General features: G+C 41.5%; 2 long non-coding RNA genes across 4 annotated transcripts in view; both read right to left on the bottom strand.

Moving 5' to 3' along the window:
* Positions 1-3,332, bottom strand: part of LOC120376215 — a 70,041-nt gene extending 66,709 nt beyond the window's left edge. For all 3 annotated transcript variants that reach the window (XR_005587125.1, XR_005587130.1, XR_005587136.1), the window contains exons 1-2: positions 3,247-3,332; positions 536-593 (exon numbers count right to left, since the gene is read on the bottom strand). This is a non-coding gene — a long non-coding RNA (uncharacterized LOC120376215). The remainder of the gene's footprint in view (positions 1-535; positions 594-3,246) is intronic.
* A 3,400-nt stretch (positions 3,333-6,732) lies between these two features.
* Positions 6,733-16,284, bottom strand: part of LOC120376204 — a 28,380-nt gene continuing 18,828 nt past the window's right edge. Inside the window, exon 5 of the long non-coding RNA XR_005587115.1 lies at positions 6,733-6,774. This is a non-coding gene — a long non-coding RNA (uncharacterized LOC120376204). The remainder of the gene's footprint in view (positions 6,775-16,284) is intronic.

The following is a 16,284-nucleotide window of genomic DNA, read 5'->3' as shown; positions in this document are numbered from 1 at the left end:
GAGGTGATAGCGCTAGAAAGCATTGCAATTAAATAGACATTCACATAAGAGATTGCAATTGTTGAGGCTGCAGGAAGACAAGAAAAGTGTTGCTGGTATTCTCCTTGCAACAATATAAGGAAAATAGTTAACTAATATGTCACATTCCATAGTAATAAAGGCATATGACCTTGAAATGCCCCTTAGGGAATGCATCTATTCTGTTCACTTGTGCACGCACACACAGATTCATAAAGCTGATGTAATTTTAATACAATTACAACTTACCCTTATATTCAGATTTTTACTTCTTTTTCATGGTTCATTGCATCTGAACTTTAGGGCTTTATAGTACATTTTCAGACACTTTTGCATGCCTGCACCTTGGGTGATTCTCTGCAAACCTGAAACAGCTGGATTTTTCACAGAGATGAATATAACCTTTAGTATTTCCCATTTTATTATGACTGTAAAGTTAATTTCATTTAATGAAATCCAACAGCTAGAATTATTCACCACGTCTACTGCCATATGTTTTTTTCTTCCAACATTGTACCTTAACTTGCTGCTGTCTTTTGAATGGAGAATTCTTTCCTTCAGATGGCTAACACAATCTAATGATGAGAGAAAGAGAGAGAGAGACCGTTTGAAAGGTTTCAACATCCATTTGTATAACTTGCTTCTCATAATACTCTCTGCTTTTACAGGCAGTAAGCTTTCCCATTCTTGTTGGATCACTAATTAGCTCCTTATTAACTGCCCACCCTTCTTTATAGACTTTTAGGAACAGATGCTCCATCTGCTTAAATATCTGACATGTTGCTCCTAAAAAATGTTTATCAACTTCTGGGCATTTTGATACAAGTGCATATTGAGATGGCTATCATGGGCATAATCTGGTCACATACTAATACCTATTAAAGGGAAGGTAGAATGCTTTAGATCTGATCCTTTTCGTTTCTTCCTCTTGTTCCACTCCATGGCTGAATCTCACACAGCAGAATCGGTCAGGGTGCTGGGTAGCCTGGTTAAACGAAACTACTTCCACTCATTTTTAGAGTTGAGGTTTTTTTTTTTTTGGTGGATAAAATCACTTAGTTCTATATTGAACTATCTGACCCTGGGTAACCAAAAAGGCTATATAAGAAAATGGGAAAGAGACATAAGTGATCCTACCTCTTTCTAAGCTACAGGAGAACTTGTCGGGCTCAACGGGTAGTGATCAATGGCTCGATGTCTACTTGGCAGCTGGTCTCAAGAGGAGTGCCCCCGGGGTCAGTCCTGGGGCCAGTTTTGTTTAACATCTTTATTAATGATCTGGATGATGGGATTAATTGCACCCTCAGCAAATTCACAGATGACACTAAGCTGGGAGGAGAGGTAGATACACTGGAGGGTAGGGATAGGGTCCAGAGTGACCTAGACAAATTGGAGGATTGGGCCAAAAGAAATCTGATGAGGTTCAACAAGGGCAAGTGCAGAGTCCTGCACTTAGGAAGGAAGAATCCCATGTATCACTAAAGGCTGGGGACCGACTGGCTAAGCAGCAGTTCTGCAGAAAAGGACCTAGGGATTACAGTGGACAAGAAGCTGGACATGAGTCAGCAGTGGCCAAGAAGGCTAATGGCATATTGGGCTGCATCAGGGCCACCCACGGGGGGGAGGGGGGCAAGTGGGGCAATTTGCCCCAGGCCCTGCAGGGGCCCCCACAAGAGTTTTTCAGGGGCCCTGGAGCGGAGTCCTTCACTCGCTCCGGGGCCCCCGGAAAACTCTCGCAAGGCCCGGGCCCCCGGAGCTTCTTCGCTCCCGGTCTTCGCTGGCCCGGGGTCCTTCCTCTCCGGGATAGAAGGACCCCCCCGACGCCGAATTACCGCCGAAACGGGACCCACCGCCAGAGTGCAGCCGGGTCTTCGGCAGTAATTCGGCGGTGAGTCCTTCCACTCCAGGACCCGCCGCCAAAGTGCCCCAAAGACCCGCGGTGGGGGCTGCACTTCGGCGGCGGGTCCCGCTTCGGCGGCAATTCGGTGGAGGGAGGTCCCCGCCGTGGGTCTTTTGGGCACTTTGGCGGCAGGTCCCGGAACGGAAGGACCCCCCGCCGACGACTTACCTCCGAAGCGGGGGCCCCCCGCCGCCGAAGACCCCGGGCCTCCGGAATCCTCTGGGCGGCCCTAGGCTACATTAGTAGGAGCATTGGTAGCAGATGGAGGGAAGTGATTATTCCCCTCTATTTGGCACTGGTGAGGCCACACCTGGAGTATTGCATCCACTTTTGGTTCCCCCACTACAGAAGTGATGTGGACAAATTGGAGAGAGTCCAGCAGAGAGCAATGAAAGTGATTAGGGGGCTGGTGCACATGACTTACGAAGAGAGGCTGAGGGAACTGGAGTTATTTAGTCTGTAGAAGAGAAGAGTGAGGGCGGATTTGATAGCAGCCTTCAACTATCTGAAGGGGGGTTTCAAAGAGGATGGATCTAGAGAACAAGAAGCAATGGTCTCAAGCTGCAGTGGGGGAGGTCTAGGTTGGATATTACAAAAAACTATTTCACTAGGAGGGTGCTGAAGCACTGGAATGGGTTACCTAGGGAGGTGGTGGAATCTCATCCTAAGAGGTTTTTAAGGCCCAGCTTGACAAAGCCATGACTGGGATGATTTAGCTGGGGTTGGTCCTGCTTTGAGCAGCAGGTTGGACTCGACGACCTCCTGAGGTCTCTTCCAACCCTAATATTCTATGATTGTCAGTGGGGAAAGTTAAAAAGAGTTTATGGCTTCTGTTCATTAAAAGCTTTACAGTTTGTCCCATCAAATGTCTAAATATGTCCCACTAGTCTGATGGGGCATATTTTTCCACATAGGTTCCAATCTGGCATTTGCTGAGTAGCTAAAGCATTGGTGACAATGTACTCATCTGCGCCCCGATCCTGCATCAAGAACGGGCTCTTGATGCACGGTCAGCTATTAAGACTATGGATGAACCCAAGATTCAGTGCTTAACTTTTTGTGTTTATAGTCCCTACTATTTTGGTGCTGATATACAATATTTATTTCAACAGGACACACAAAACTATTTTCCAAAAGCGCTAAGTACGTCAAAACGCAAAGAAAAAGAGCAGAGTTACCTTTGATAGAGAAATGTGCACTTGTGGAACGAATACACTTCACATATATTGGAAGTTTTAGAGATATTCAAAAGTTTATTTATTCTACCCAGTTATTAGTCTCAGGTCTCAAGATTTTTGCTTTAGTGCCATTTCTATGCTTGGTTATACCTTAAACATTCAAGCTTTTCAATGCAGATCTCAACTCAGCCTCAATGCACCACTGAAGCATTAGCTTTCATACTTCAGACTGCCACCTAGAGTAAATACTTGTATTTAAGATTTATCCATGAAGTACACGCTCACCACCCACAAAATCAAGAGCCAGCTTTTTAAAAAAACATGTTTAAACATCTTGGTATTAAGCTATCCTTTCACTTTTAGTGATAATTAAAGTAGACTTTTCTTCTCCACTGTTAGCTTTTCCCCCTCCACTTAGCTGGTAATTGAGGACTATTAAAACTTGATTTGATTTTCTTAATTTCATTTATTTACTTTCTGACATTGCTTTTTTTGTTTGTTTTTTAAGTGCATGGGACCAGATTCTACCATTAAATACGTGCAAATAACTCTGACTGGGCCAATTTTTTATGTCATGTACATTAAAGTATATTTGACATCAGTGGAGTTATTCTAGATTTACACTGGTATAACTGAGATCAGAACCTGGCTCATACTGGCTGTATGTGTTTATCTGTGGACAAAACTGGTACTATGGCCTATAAACAAAAAGAAAACAAATTTGGTTTCCATATCTACCAAAAATCATTTCCATCCATAAAGTTGTGAACTGAAGCCCCAGTTCAGTACAGCACTTAAACATGTACTTGAGTCCCATTGACTTCAGGCAGATGCTTAAGTGCTCTGAGGAACATGAATGATTAAAATATATATTGATAGCTAAGCATGTGCTTAAGTGCTGCGCTGAATGAGATTAGGGATCTCAGATGCATGTCCAAAGATACTTTGGGATCTACCCCAGATTTAGATCCCTAAATCTGGGATGTAGGTACCACTGTGATCAACAAAACCTCACTCAGTTCCTACCTAACCCTGTAAGTGCCCAAACTCACTGTCTACATTTTTGCTCTAAAAGTCCCCCTAGGTGCCCCATGGCACATGCTCTGCTGCCTCACTATAGGTGTCCAGACACTTGATCATGCCTAAATCAAATGTGATCCTCAAACAAGGGCAAGATAGGCATTCCCTCACCTCTCTCACCTGTAGGCTGTGCTCTGGTAGATGAGCTCAACATGCCTACCCGATCAGGCCCCATTCAAAATCCAGAGGAGAAGGTGCCTCCCTTTTAACTTTTAGCTCTTTGGTTAGAGCAAGGAGACCCAGGTTCAATCCCCCCCATTTGCTTGATGGGGAGTGGATTTGACAGGTGTCTCTCACCTCTCAGCAGAGGGCTCTAACCCATGGACAGAGAGATTCTGATGTGGGGCTCCTTCAAGCTCTCCTGCTGAAGCCATTCCAGTTTGAATTAAATAATGAAAGAGTGATTGGAGCAGGGGGACTTCTTAACTATAATCCACCTCCCAGGTAGGTGACATAAAATACTGGACAACAGAGTCATTCTCCCTCACTTTCTCTGGCCCAGTAATCCTTTAAGAGGGGGAAACTTAACCCTGGTCTTGCACATTCTCTCTAACCTCTGAGCTAAAAATTATAATGGAGGCACTAGCCCCATTTCTTCTTCTTCTCTTTATTATTTTGTATGAGAAACATCTTAGGTGCTTAAGCCAGCTGACTCCAGAGAGGGGTTCCTGGCTGTGGATCACAAGCAGAGATAGGAGTCTCCCTGTAGCCCCATCTTCGGCACTGAACTCAAGGAGAGGGATGGGGCTTTGGGCACACCCCTCTCATCAGCATCTGCCATTGGCTAGCTTAGGCAGCTCCGTATTTAGTGGGCTGGCTTTTGTGGATTGCATTTTTAGGTACTTATCTCTCCCCATTCATTGTATAGGGAGCCTACATGCCTAACTCAGCTTTGTGGAGTACTGTGATTTTCAAGATGCCTAAAAGTCCCTTTGTGGATCCAGGCCTTACCCAAGTCTCCACTCGTTTCATGCATAGTCTTGTTTGTGACAATCTGCCAATCTGACAGATTTTAACTGAAGATATGCTGTAGTTGTGCTACATCATGTAATTATAATGCTGTCTGCAATGTCATAGTTAGAGTTAAGTCACTTTCATTATGAACTGCTGCTCTCCAAGCACTTTTCCAAATTATTGCCCTGGGGCAATAAGGGATTATTTTTAAATGTCTGGTAAAATTCTGTTTAGTTCTTTTTGAGTTTTCTGGGCATGAAAAAAACAATTTTCCGAACATTAACAAATTGCTCAAATGCAAACGTGGTTTATTTATTAAATGTAACATGTACCAAAGGCTTAGACCACTGGCAACAAGTATCTTTGGAATGTCTGAAGAAGTTTGGTTTAGAAATAAAAAAAATAAAAAAATCGAGTATTGTACATACGCTACACAAGTATTTATTTAAAAAGTAAAGGAAATCACATTTTATTCCCTTTAAATACTAAGGAGATCTAATGAAATATAATGAGCAAGATTTAAAACAGAAAATATAGTATTGTTAGATGTCTATCTCCAAGAACAGCAACTTTACCAATTTGCACATATTTACCAATGTATAAAAGTTAACACCACAGAGTAATGTAGAATATTACAGACAGATCAGGGAGCTAAGTTTCTGATGCCAGAGGAAATATACCTTTGAATTTCATAAATCTGAAATCTATACTATAAAATTGTACATTTTAACCTAGTTTTGTTGTTTGTTTGGTTGGGTTTTTTTGCATTTAAAATGTTATGAGCTGACTTACAAAACCTCAGTGAGGTTGATGGGTGTGAATGCACCTTTCAATTAGCATACCACTAAGGATAAGTTAATAGACACCCAACTAAGACAAAAGGGCTATAGGAACCCACCCAAGTGCTTTTGCTGAGTATTGTTTTGGGTAAAGTGTGTGTTCATGAAGGAAAGGAGATAGAGGGCAGAGTTAAAGGGGAAAAAACAAGAAAACCAAGCATCAGCCTATGAACACACTGTATGACTCTGCAGGGAAAGAAAAAAAAATCTATGAAGAAAGCTTTTGGGACTGCTGTTGGCTAAACCAGTAGATCTCCCAAGATCTGAAGAGACTAAATGCATCTTCACAGTTGCTCTGCTGTCTCTTCCTCCCTTTGTCCCCATAGCTCCTTCAGGAGACACGCTACAATTGGCTGATTTCCCACAGTGGCAGCTATATAGGGCTCTGCACAATGTTAGCACTACTTTAAGGGGCATCAAGACCTGTCTGGACTGTCTATAGGAAAACCACTAGTTATGGTACAGAACATACTCACTGGGAGTGGCTGCTCTCTGGCTCCACTTCTGCTGCACCTGAAATCCCACAAAAAAACAAACAACCAAACAATTTGTTGAAGCCTCCATGGAGCCCTAAAGTGAGCAGGGAGCCCAGTATAGGACAGGGTTATGTACCAAGCCAGGATCCAATAGTTTTGTTTCCCTTTCATTTAAGGAGGCAGTAGTGTAGAATACTATTCCATGAAAGTGCAAAGATCCTGGCCAAATTTTCTCTCTCTCAAACACACACACACACGGTAAGCAAATTCTGAACAATACTCACATTGCCATTTCATCATTTATTGCAGGCCTTTCTTCCAGTCTTACACTAGCAAATGCCAAAAGCAGAGTTAGACACATTTCTATTATGTTTGCAAACTTCAGAATTAGCAATTTGAGGTTGTGCTAATTATAATCAATGGAGAGACGTCATAGTAACTTTAAGACACTATTATCAGATACTTATTATGTGGAAACATTAAAAACATGTTTTTGGTTTTTTTTTAAATTGCCATCAATCAAAGCCTAATTGACTCTCCTTACTCCCCCACTTCCCCCCACCCCCAACATACACATCCCGGAGACCATACTTCATGACCAATATCTTTCTGGTCAAGAAGAATTACACCGGATTCCCTTCGAGACACATCACTGTTGCTCCCAAATCATCTCAAGGAACCAGGCTTGACTTATGTGAGGCATTTCCCCTCCCCATAAATGTTTGACAAGCTCACTCTAACATTTCCAACACCTAAAATGCTTTGTAATTTTCAGCACTTAAAAAAGCTGTCACAGATTATGAGTAGAGATGTGCTGAACTACCTGACATTCAGTAAGTTGTCAAACAGGATTATCTGCCACATTATATTTCAATCAGACACTTTCATTCTAGAGACAGTTTGACTGATTATAGTGAATGGTGGGTTCTGTTTGACCTAATCCTATAGAAAATTGTTGGTTGGACAATAGGCTAGTCGGTTAGTGAGGATCCTCTTGACATGGATGATGAGCGAGTCAGGTAGAAAAATGCCTGGTTTAGTACTAGTTCATATTTTTGTTAAATGTAGTAATAAGCCTCTGAATCACTGAGGCAAAGTCAGCCACCGTGCAAGTCATCCAATTCCATTGATTTCAAAACCTACTAAATCTTCTTAACCTCAGCATGTGCAATAAAGGTGGCAAAGGGTATGATCCAATTTCCACTGCAGTCAATGGAGAAATTCCCACTCAGTTCAATGCACGTTGTATCTGGCCCCAGGTATTCTAGACAAAGATGTGCCAATATATATGAAAAAAAAGAAAAAGAAAAAGAAAAGAAAATTCTTCGTGCAGGTGAAACTGGTAGAAATAAAAGCTGCAACCATTAAAAAAATAAAGTAAAAAAATAGAATACCTTTCTTTTTTTAAAAAAAAAATGTAACAAAAAGCCATTTCCACTGGGGAATATACTATCTGTTAACTATAGAAGTGGCTACCCTAAAAATGGCTCATCACAGTTTGGGTCTAATTTATCCAAATTTACAGTTTTGCCCAGGAATGGAATTGTGCCAGTTTCACTTTGCAAAGCTGCTGGCACTTTGGCAGAAAGGATGAACTTGATCAAATGTATAAATACAAAATGAAAATTGGTAGCTTCCCATAGTTATCATCCCGGATTGCCTGGGAGAGTTCCAAAACTGAAATTGTGTCAGGAGTGCAGATGCATATGTTATTCTCAGATTGCAGAGAAAACAATAACAGTGTATTAGGGACCACAATATTTGTATACCCAGGTACACATCCTTACAACAAACATCAGAGCACTACTGGTGCTATTGTCATGCAATAACAATGCTATAATCAGATCCTGCTATATATAATAGCCACAGCTAATGTGACTTCTTGTAATGCGGTTCATTATGGGATCTCATGAAGAGATAATCGTTTATATACATCACATCTATTTAGCATACAAGAAACAGTGTGATATATATATATATATATATATATATATATGACCTACACATAAAGGTTCACCATTAAAAAAAAGTCAGCACTTAACACCAGATACTAGTTATTTCTGTACTTATATTCCTGTAATTATATTCTGTGCTATGCAAAGAAACAGCTTGACATCACTTGATTATGACTGAGTAAGCCTAAAGAGAACTTGATTATTCTTTTAAAATGCTCATGTATCTCACAGTCAAAATCAGCTTTTGAGGGCCCATGGGTTCTTCATTTAGAGGACCAAAAATGTAAAGAAGAATCTCAACTTTCATTTTAAAGGTGTGCATTTTTAATCCTTTTCCTTGAGAAGATAACCATGCAAATGTAAACTGACAATCTCTTGCAAACAGAGCACTAGAGTTAAAACCTTGTCTGTGATTTTTCCCAAAAAAATATCTGCCTCTGTTTGCAGCTGTCAAAGTCTGCCTTTGGTGCTAGTGAAAAATATGGCCATGGGTCCCTCAAAGTTCGGGAAGACCCAAAACCAGTTTAAGGCTGTGCAGGGCTGTGTCTAACACATGGCACTAAGAACAGGAGGAACTTGTGTATTCCAACCCTGCTTCTGACATGAATTCCTTCTATAGCTTCGGTTAAAAAAAGGGGGGGTGGTGGTATTTCGATTACTTTTCTTTTCAATTTGTTTTTGAATACAGTTAAATACAGACTCCAGTACAAGCACCCAAGCTCTATTTCTGCTGCAGAAGGCTTAGGGGTTGGATAGGGGATTCCAAAGATTCCTACTACAACTGCTCACTCTGAGTTTTACATAAAATAAGTCAGTTAAATTTGGGGTCTCTCTCAAAGAATCAGTGCTAAACCCCTCCTAAATCCACAGATTAGATATGTAAAGTTGTGTACAGTTGGGCAAACTGTAAAACTTTTTATTCACCAAATTTAGCTCCTTTTTCTGTTTGTAAACTATCCACTAAGTAAAAACAACTTAGAGGCTGTCATAAACAGATAGTTAAGGGTTAATGTCTCTTACCTGTAAAGGGTTAAGAAGCTCAGTAAACCTGGCTGACACCTGACCAGAGGACCAATAAGGGGACAAGATACTTTCAAATCTTGGTGGAGGGAAGTCTTTTGTTTGTGCTTTTTGTTTTGGGGGTTATTCGTTCTCGGGGACTGAGAGGGACCAGACATCAATCCAGGCTCTCCAAATCTCCCTGAATCAGTCTCATGTTTCAAATTTGTAAGTAAATAGCCAGGAAGGCGTGTTAGTCTTATGTTTGTTTTCTCAACCTGTAAATGTTTCTTTTGCTGGAAGGATTTTTACCTCTGTTTGCTGTAGCTTTGGACCTGAGGCTAGAGGGGGTTTTTCTGGCTATATATAAATTTAAGTACCCTGTAAAGCATTTCCCATCCTGATTTTTACAGAGATAATTTTTACCTTTTCTTTTTCTTTAATTAAAAGCTTTCTTTTTAAGAACCTGATTGATTTTTCTTTGTTTTAAGATCCAGGAAATTGGGTCTGGACTCACCAGGAGTTGGTGGGGGGAAAAATGAGGGAGGATGATTAATTCCTCTTTGTTTTAAGATCCAAGGAGTTTGGATCTGTGTGAAGCCTCTCAAGGCAACCCAGGGAGGGGAAAGTCTGGGGGGAAAGGAGGGGAGAATGGTTAATTTATCCTTGTGTTAAGATCTAAGGGGTTTGGATCTGTGTTCACCAGGGAATTGGTGAAGAGTCTCTCAAGGCTATCCAGGGAAGGGAATTAGTGCTTGGGTGTGGTGGCAGTGATACCAAATCTAAGCTGGTAATTAAGCTTAGAAGTGTCCATGCAGGTCCCCACATCTGTACCCTAAGGTTCAGAGTAAAAACCTTGACAGAGGCTAACAAATTTATTTGGACATAAGCTTTCATGGACTATAACCCACTTCATCAGATGCATGGAGTGGAAAATACAGTAAGCAGGTAAACTACACAGCACATGAAAAGATGGAAGTTGCCTTGCCAAGTGCAAGGTCAGTGCTAAGGAGGCCAGTTCAATCAGGGTGGATGTGGCCCATTCCCATTGACAAGAAGGGGTGAATATCAACAGAGAGAAATCACCAGTTTTCTTGAACGTGTTCATTATTCATAATTCATCAGATCATTTGTCCAGACAGTTGACCGCCTGTCTGTGATTTGAGCACTATGATTATTCATTATTCCGTGTGTCTGACTGGCCACCTGAGTCAGATATTATTAAGTTCCCTGACTGGATGACTCAATAATGAACAACAAATACTCTTGTCCCTACATGAACACCAATCTGTGCGTTCAAATTAAGGCATTTATACATATAACAGCACTTTTCATTAATGTAGAAACCAGTCATCCAAATGTCAACACAAATATGAACTAGACACGCCTGATCAGCTGTGTGGAGTCATGAGTCAAATTGCCATAACTTATTTTCTTGAACATACCAGCATCTGTGGACATCTTTTTCTTCTTTGATCACTCCTACTGCTGTAATCATGGTGTGCAGGAGCTGGTCATGTTTGGCGTACCAAGCATGGGGGGGAAAAAGTGTTTCTTTGACACACCCAAGATAGATACGGCCAGCTCTTTACATATGCAACTGCCTCATAATATTAAATTGACCAGCTGTTAACAAGGAGAGGGCAGATGCACTGGTCTTGTTGAGCTGCTCTTGGCATAAGTCTAGAAGGGGGAAATGAAGGTGGCCACCTTCACACTCTTCCCAAATTCTAGCACTGGTTGTTTGTCTTAATAGATGAGAGCAGCCTCAGGGGCTGTTCTAGCAGCCAAGGGATCACTAGGGCATAGGTAGGGATGTCGGGGCCAACAACCTTTTTTGATTGGACACATATCCCCACCTCCCAGTGTAAGAGTAATGTAATTGGCTCTATGCCAAAGTTTCCATGCATAGGAAGAATTGTCATGGGCCCAGATCTTTAAGATATTGAAAATATCCAGACAACTTGTATCTGTTAATCATTATTCCATATAAGTAAAGACACTTAAAACTTATATTAAAAAACTCCTGTCTAGAAAAAGCAATATCTCACCACACCTTTAAAATATTACAAAAAGATTGTGCATGATTCATGTATCAGACAGGTATGTACAGAATTAATTTTTACGGGGGTGAAATTTCAGATATTCTAGAAGCTTGAGGTCATTTCTGATGAAAACTGATACAGTGTGTGCCTAGATAAAAGGGCACCTCATTGTTTTAAACAAGAGCACTGGATACTGAATTTGAGCTCAGCAGGAATAAAGATTCTGCACTGACTGAAAGATATATTGCACCTATTGCATCATTTGGTAATGCAGTATAACTCTGAGCAATACAGAATAATTTTCTGAAGACCATGATACTTTAGGCCACAGCCTCAGTGTCACAACCTGGCCCACTCCCCCTCTCTCAGACACCTGTCTGTTGTGACTAGATCAAATGCAACTGCTGGAACCCATGTGCTCCTTAGTAAACTCAGTCCAGGCAGAGCTGGGTCAATGTTCCTCATTCTCTAAGTCACATCCCCAGTGGCAGACCTCATATCTACATTCCCTTCTGGAGACATGGGGCTCTAGACACCAGCTGTTTTAAACCCCAGAAGCAGTGCTTCAGCCCTCCTCAGTCCCCAGTTGCTTATACATAATAATAAGAGATATACCCATCTCCTAGAAGGGATCTTGAAAGGTGATTGAGTCAAGCCCCCTGCCTTCACTAGCAGGACCAAGTACTGATGTTTACCCTAGAGCCCTAGGTGGCCCTCTCAAGGATTGAACTCACAACACTGGGTTTAGCAGGCCAATGCTCAAACCACTGAGCTATCCCTCCTCCTGAGTTCCATAGATGTTCCCGTAGAGTTCTACCTCACTGTGGCGGCTCTGGGCTTCTTGCTTAATCCTCTTCAGGCACAACATGGCAGGTAAGCAAGGGGCACAGGCTTAGGAATTTCTCAATGATAGGTACTTTCACTTCTGAAAGCACTAGAGAGTCACATATACTTGAAAAACCAAAAAACAGTCCTGAGATGCACTCCCCCCCCACACCCGCCCAATTTATTTGGCCCTTTCTGTGAGTCTGTAGTCTGGCCAGCCTTTCCAGCAAGGAAGACAGCCTCCTGCCTTCTTTCTCTTCCACCCTGGTGTTGTAGGAGGTCAAAGTGGATAGCCGCACAGAGAATATTTCCCATACATTTATCTGACCACTTTGGCCTTGAGCCTAGGCTTGCAATGACAGCCCCTTCCCCAGCCAGGCTTCTGTGGAGAGATAATGTTTCTTGTGCATAGGCCAGTAGTTGAGAGACACTCAGCGTTCATAGCTCTCACTAAAAGTCTTCTCTGAGCTGTCTTACACCCCTTCCGAGCAGCACCATGTCTAGAATAGGCTGACCTAGTCAGGACCAGGCTAGTTTTTTCAACACAAAACACAAGTTAGCAGTTAATACACAACATGAGGGCAAAACAAAAATGGAGTTCACCATTCAGTACACACATCTCCCCCTCTGTCACACACTCAGCTGTTCCAGACCTCTGCTTAGTGTAGCTCAAGGGAGAGGAAGGAGGCTGCAAAGGTGTCTGAGGCACCTTTACACTTTCCCACCACCCATGGCTAGTCTACCCCCTCCCCCAATCTAGTTTAGACCCAGAGACAGACAGCCTTAGAGCTGCTCTACATTACATTATCCTCTAACAATCCCTTCGGAGCACCAAGCCAGCCAGCAATTCTCTCACAGAAAGGAATCCATAACCACCCTATCAAAGTAGCTTTCCAGCATCCCCCATCCTCATATGCTGCTTCAGCAGTACAGAGAACCAGAATATTGACCACAATCTGGCCTTTTCAGCTTAATACCTTATACTCAGCTATTAAACCCTAAAGATTTATCACTGGTATTATGCATTATGGCAGGCATAATAATTAGCAGTCTAGGAAAAGATCAGGAGGACTTTCAAAAGTCTTACTTTAAAGCAAGTTTGCCCTGGCAGAATTTGTTTTACCTAACTAGAACTAGGTAACTCTTTTATAGGATGCACCTGGGAGGACCATGTGGCCACTCTGACTGGGGGACTATAAAAATGAATCTTGGGCATTTGCTTAGGAAGGCAAGTATTCAGAGAAGGAAACTGCTATATTAAGAGAGTAGGAGAGGAGGTTTTAGAATACTTAACAGTATATCAAGTTTCAGGGAAGCCATGTATATTGGGAATATTTAGCTATTTGTTCTTTCTTTTTCATAAGGCCTATATTTATACTCTTGCTTAGTCTGTTTAAGGGTTTAGATCATCTTTTTGTAAGATGTTCTTTTACTCTATTGGGGATCTTAAAATTCTATTTATGCCTTATGCTTTGCTGATCAAGAGTTGTTAGGGGAGCATAGACTTAGATGCTACAGAACCCACTCTTGCACTAATTCTAATAGATCTACTTGTTTTGAGCCTTTCTGCCAGAAATGCAAATATCAATACTACAGTAGAGGATAAAGCTGTTTAAACAGCTGTCTTGTATGGAGGAGTTAAGTTGCTGCTGACTCCTCATTATTTGTCTCTAAAGCCACTCAAAGGGCCAGTCTATGATCTCTCAAACTGATGTAAATCTGTGGCATTACTCCTGATTTACACAGGTATGAGTGATATAATTCAGAGCAAAACTTGTGTAGTTTGAAGAGAAATTATTTCCCTGTCATCTGGACTAGAGGTAACAACCTCCAGTCCCGCATTCTCCCTGGAATTTAATGCACCTACATGTATGGAAATGTGGATTCAGGGCAAACAACTATTTCTTCTAGAAACAGTTAATTTTACTTTTGCTGCCTAGTGGCTAATATAGACATTAAAACCAACATTTGCTGCAGTGAATTGTGAAAATATTGTATAAATAACCTTATCCCTGACAATTTTAGTAATAGATGCACTTATCAGGACACTAGTTCCCTCTTATGAAAGTAGGTCTGTTCACATTTCCTAAGGCTGCAATACATAATGATTTTTAGCAAATTGACAAATTTTTTTTGGCTTCAAAGTTATATAACTTGCTGTCAATAGAAATTTTTTTACTGTTTATACAAACTGTTCCTTCGGGTACTGGTAATTAGCTCCAGTATCTCTTATACTATGATTCTTCCCTTCTACAGTTCTGTGACTTTGTTCATTATGCTTACAGCACATTATACTGTCTCATCTTGCATTCTGAATACTGCTCTACTTTCATACCTGGTGGTTAGCCATTTCATCTTCTTTGCTTTACTTATAATCAGCAACAATGTTTGACTTGGCACCCTGGTCGTCTTATAAACTAGCTAGCTTCTAACTGGAATAACACTGTAAAACAACTTCAGATAAAAAACTGCTAAACAATAATGTATAAACTGAGTATGCCCTCCATATTAGAAAATGACTATTAAATTATAATACTTGTATGGGGCAGTTCTTTGACAAGGTTTAAAGGTCTGGAATAATCTTAGTTTTAGTGCAGAAAGAATGAGAGGGATTCTCACATGGCAGATGAAAACTATTAGTCAGTTAGTGTGTTATTTCATGTTAACCACACAAGCTGCAAAGAATTTTTATCAATTATTGCCTTCCCCAATCAGTAGAGTTCCACGTAGGGTGATTCTTTGAACACTCTGCACCTGTGCTCTGTATCGAATGGGAGAGTCAGCTTTTACATCCAAGGTTGAAATTAGCCTGTAGCAATAATGTTTGAGGCTATTGATTGTATTAGCCCCAATAAAAATAGGGAACATAATAAGCCAAGGATACATTTGATATGAAACTCTTGTATTATATAAATATATTGACAGAGGATTATGGAATAATAATAAAAAGATCTAAACATCATATTAGTGAATCAAATTCATTTTTAAAAAATAGTACATAAAAAGCTTTTGGAACTCAAAAAAGAACCTCTCTTTTTTAAATGAGGAAACAGATTTTTTTTTTAAAAAAGGCATTTGCTGATATTTAAATCTTTGAAATTGAAAGGATAAAATCATAAGATTCCTCACCAGAATCTCAGAGATTCCCCAACAATACAGAAAAGATAATTATTTAGGTTTGTTATATCCTCAAGTCACTCAGAGGAAGAAATCAGTGGCCTGCATGAACAGTTGGAGAAAATTCTGGACAAAAGAAAAATATTATTAATCTTCTGACCTTTTGTGAGGGGCAGTTGGGGAGAGAATACCTATCTTGGATCATTCAGTATCATAGCATCGCTTTAAGGGGAGGCTCTCTATAATCAGAATTTCAGTGTGGATGTTGCAATGCATTGTGGAAGTATTTGAAGTTTCACAAGTTCACAATATTCCCTAAAAGCTAGAGATGGAAAAAGCCTATTGGGTCATTCACTCCATCTCTCTGGCAATGCAGGATTGTTCTCAATAATGTATTTACTTACATTTTGTCCAATCTACTTTTAAAAGATATATCCAATTAGGCTTCCAGCATTTTCTTTGGGAAACTATTCCAGTCTAATACTTCACTGTCAGCAGGGGCGGCTCTAGAAAGTAGGCTGCCCCAAGCAGCGCGGAGCGCTGCGCCGCTCTTCCCCGGTCCCGTGGCGGGTCCCCTCTTCCCGCGGCTCCGGTTGAGCTCCTGCCGGCATGCCTGGGCAGGTCCGCGGGGCGAGGCGGGACCTGCGCAGTCATGCCTGCGGAGCTCAACCGGGAGCGGGAAGACGGGACCCGCCGCAGTCATGCCTGCGGCAGGTCCGCTCGTCCCGGGCTCCGGTGGACCTGCCGCAGGCATGCCGGCGGGAGCTCAACCGGAGCCAAATGCCGCCCCCCCGGGAAACGGCCGCCCCACGTGCCTGCTTGGCACGCTGGTGTCTAGAGCCGCCCCTGACTGTCAGGAGGCATATTTAGATTCTCAGTCTTTCTGAACACCATTTCA

This window comes from Mauremys reevesii, linkage group 1 (assembly GCF_016161935.1).
Source record: "Mauremys reevesii isolate NIE-2019 linkage group 1, ASM1616193v1, whole genome shotgun sequence".
In the NCBI taxonomy this organism is placed as follows: Eukaryota; Metazoa; Chordata; order Testudines; family Geoemydidae; genus Mauremys; species Mauremys reevesii.
Note: the sequence above shows the minus strand (reverse complement) of the source record. Positions and strands in the feature narration are given on the sequence as shown.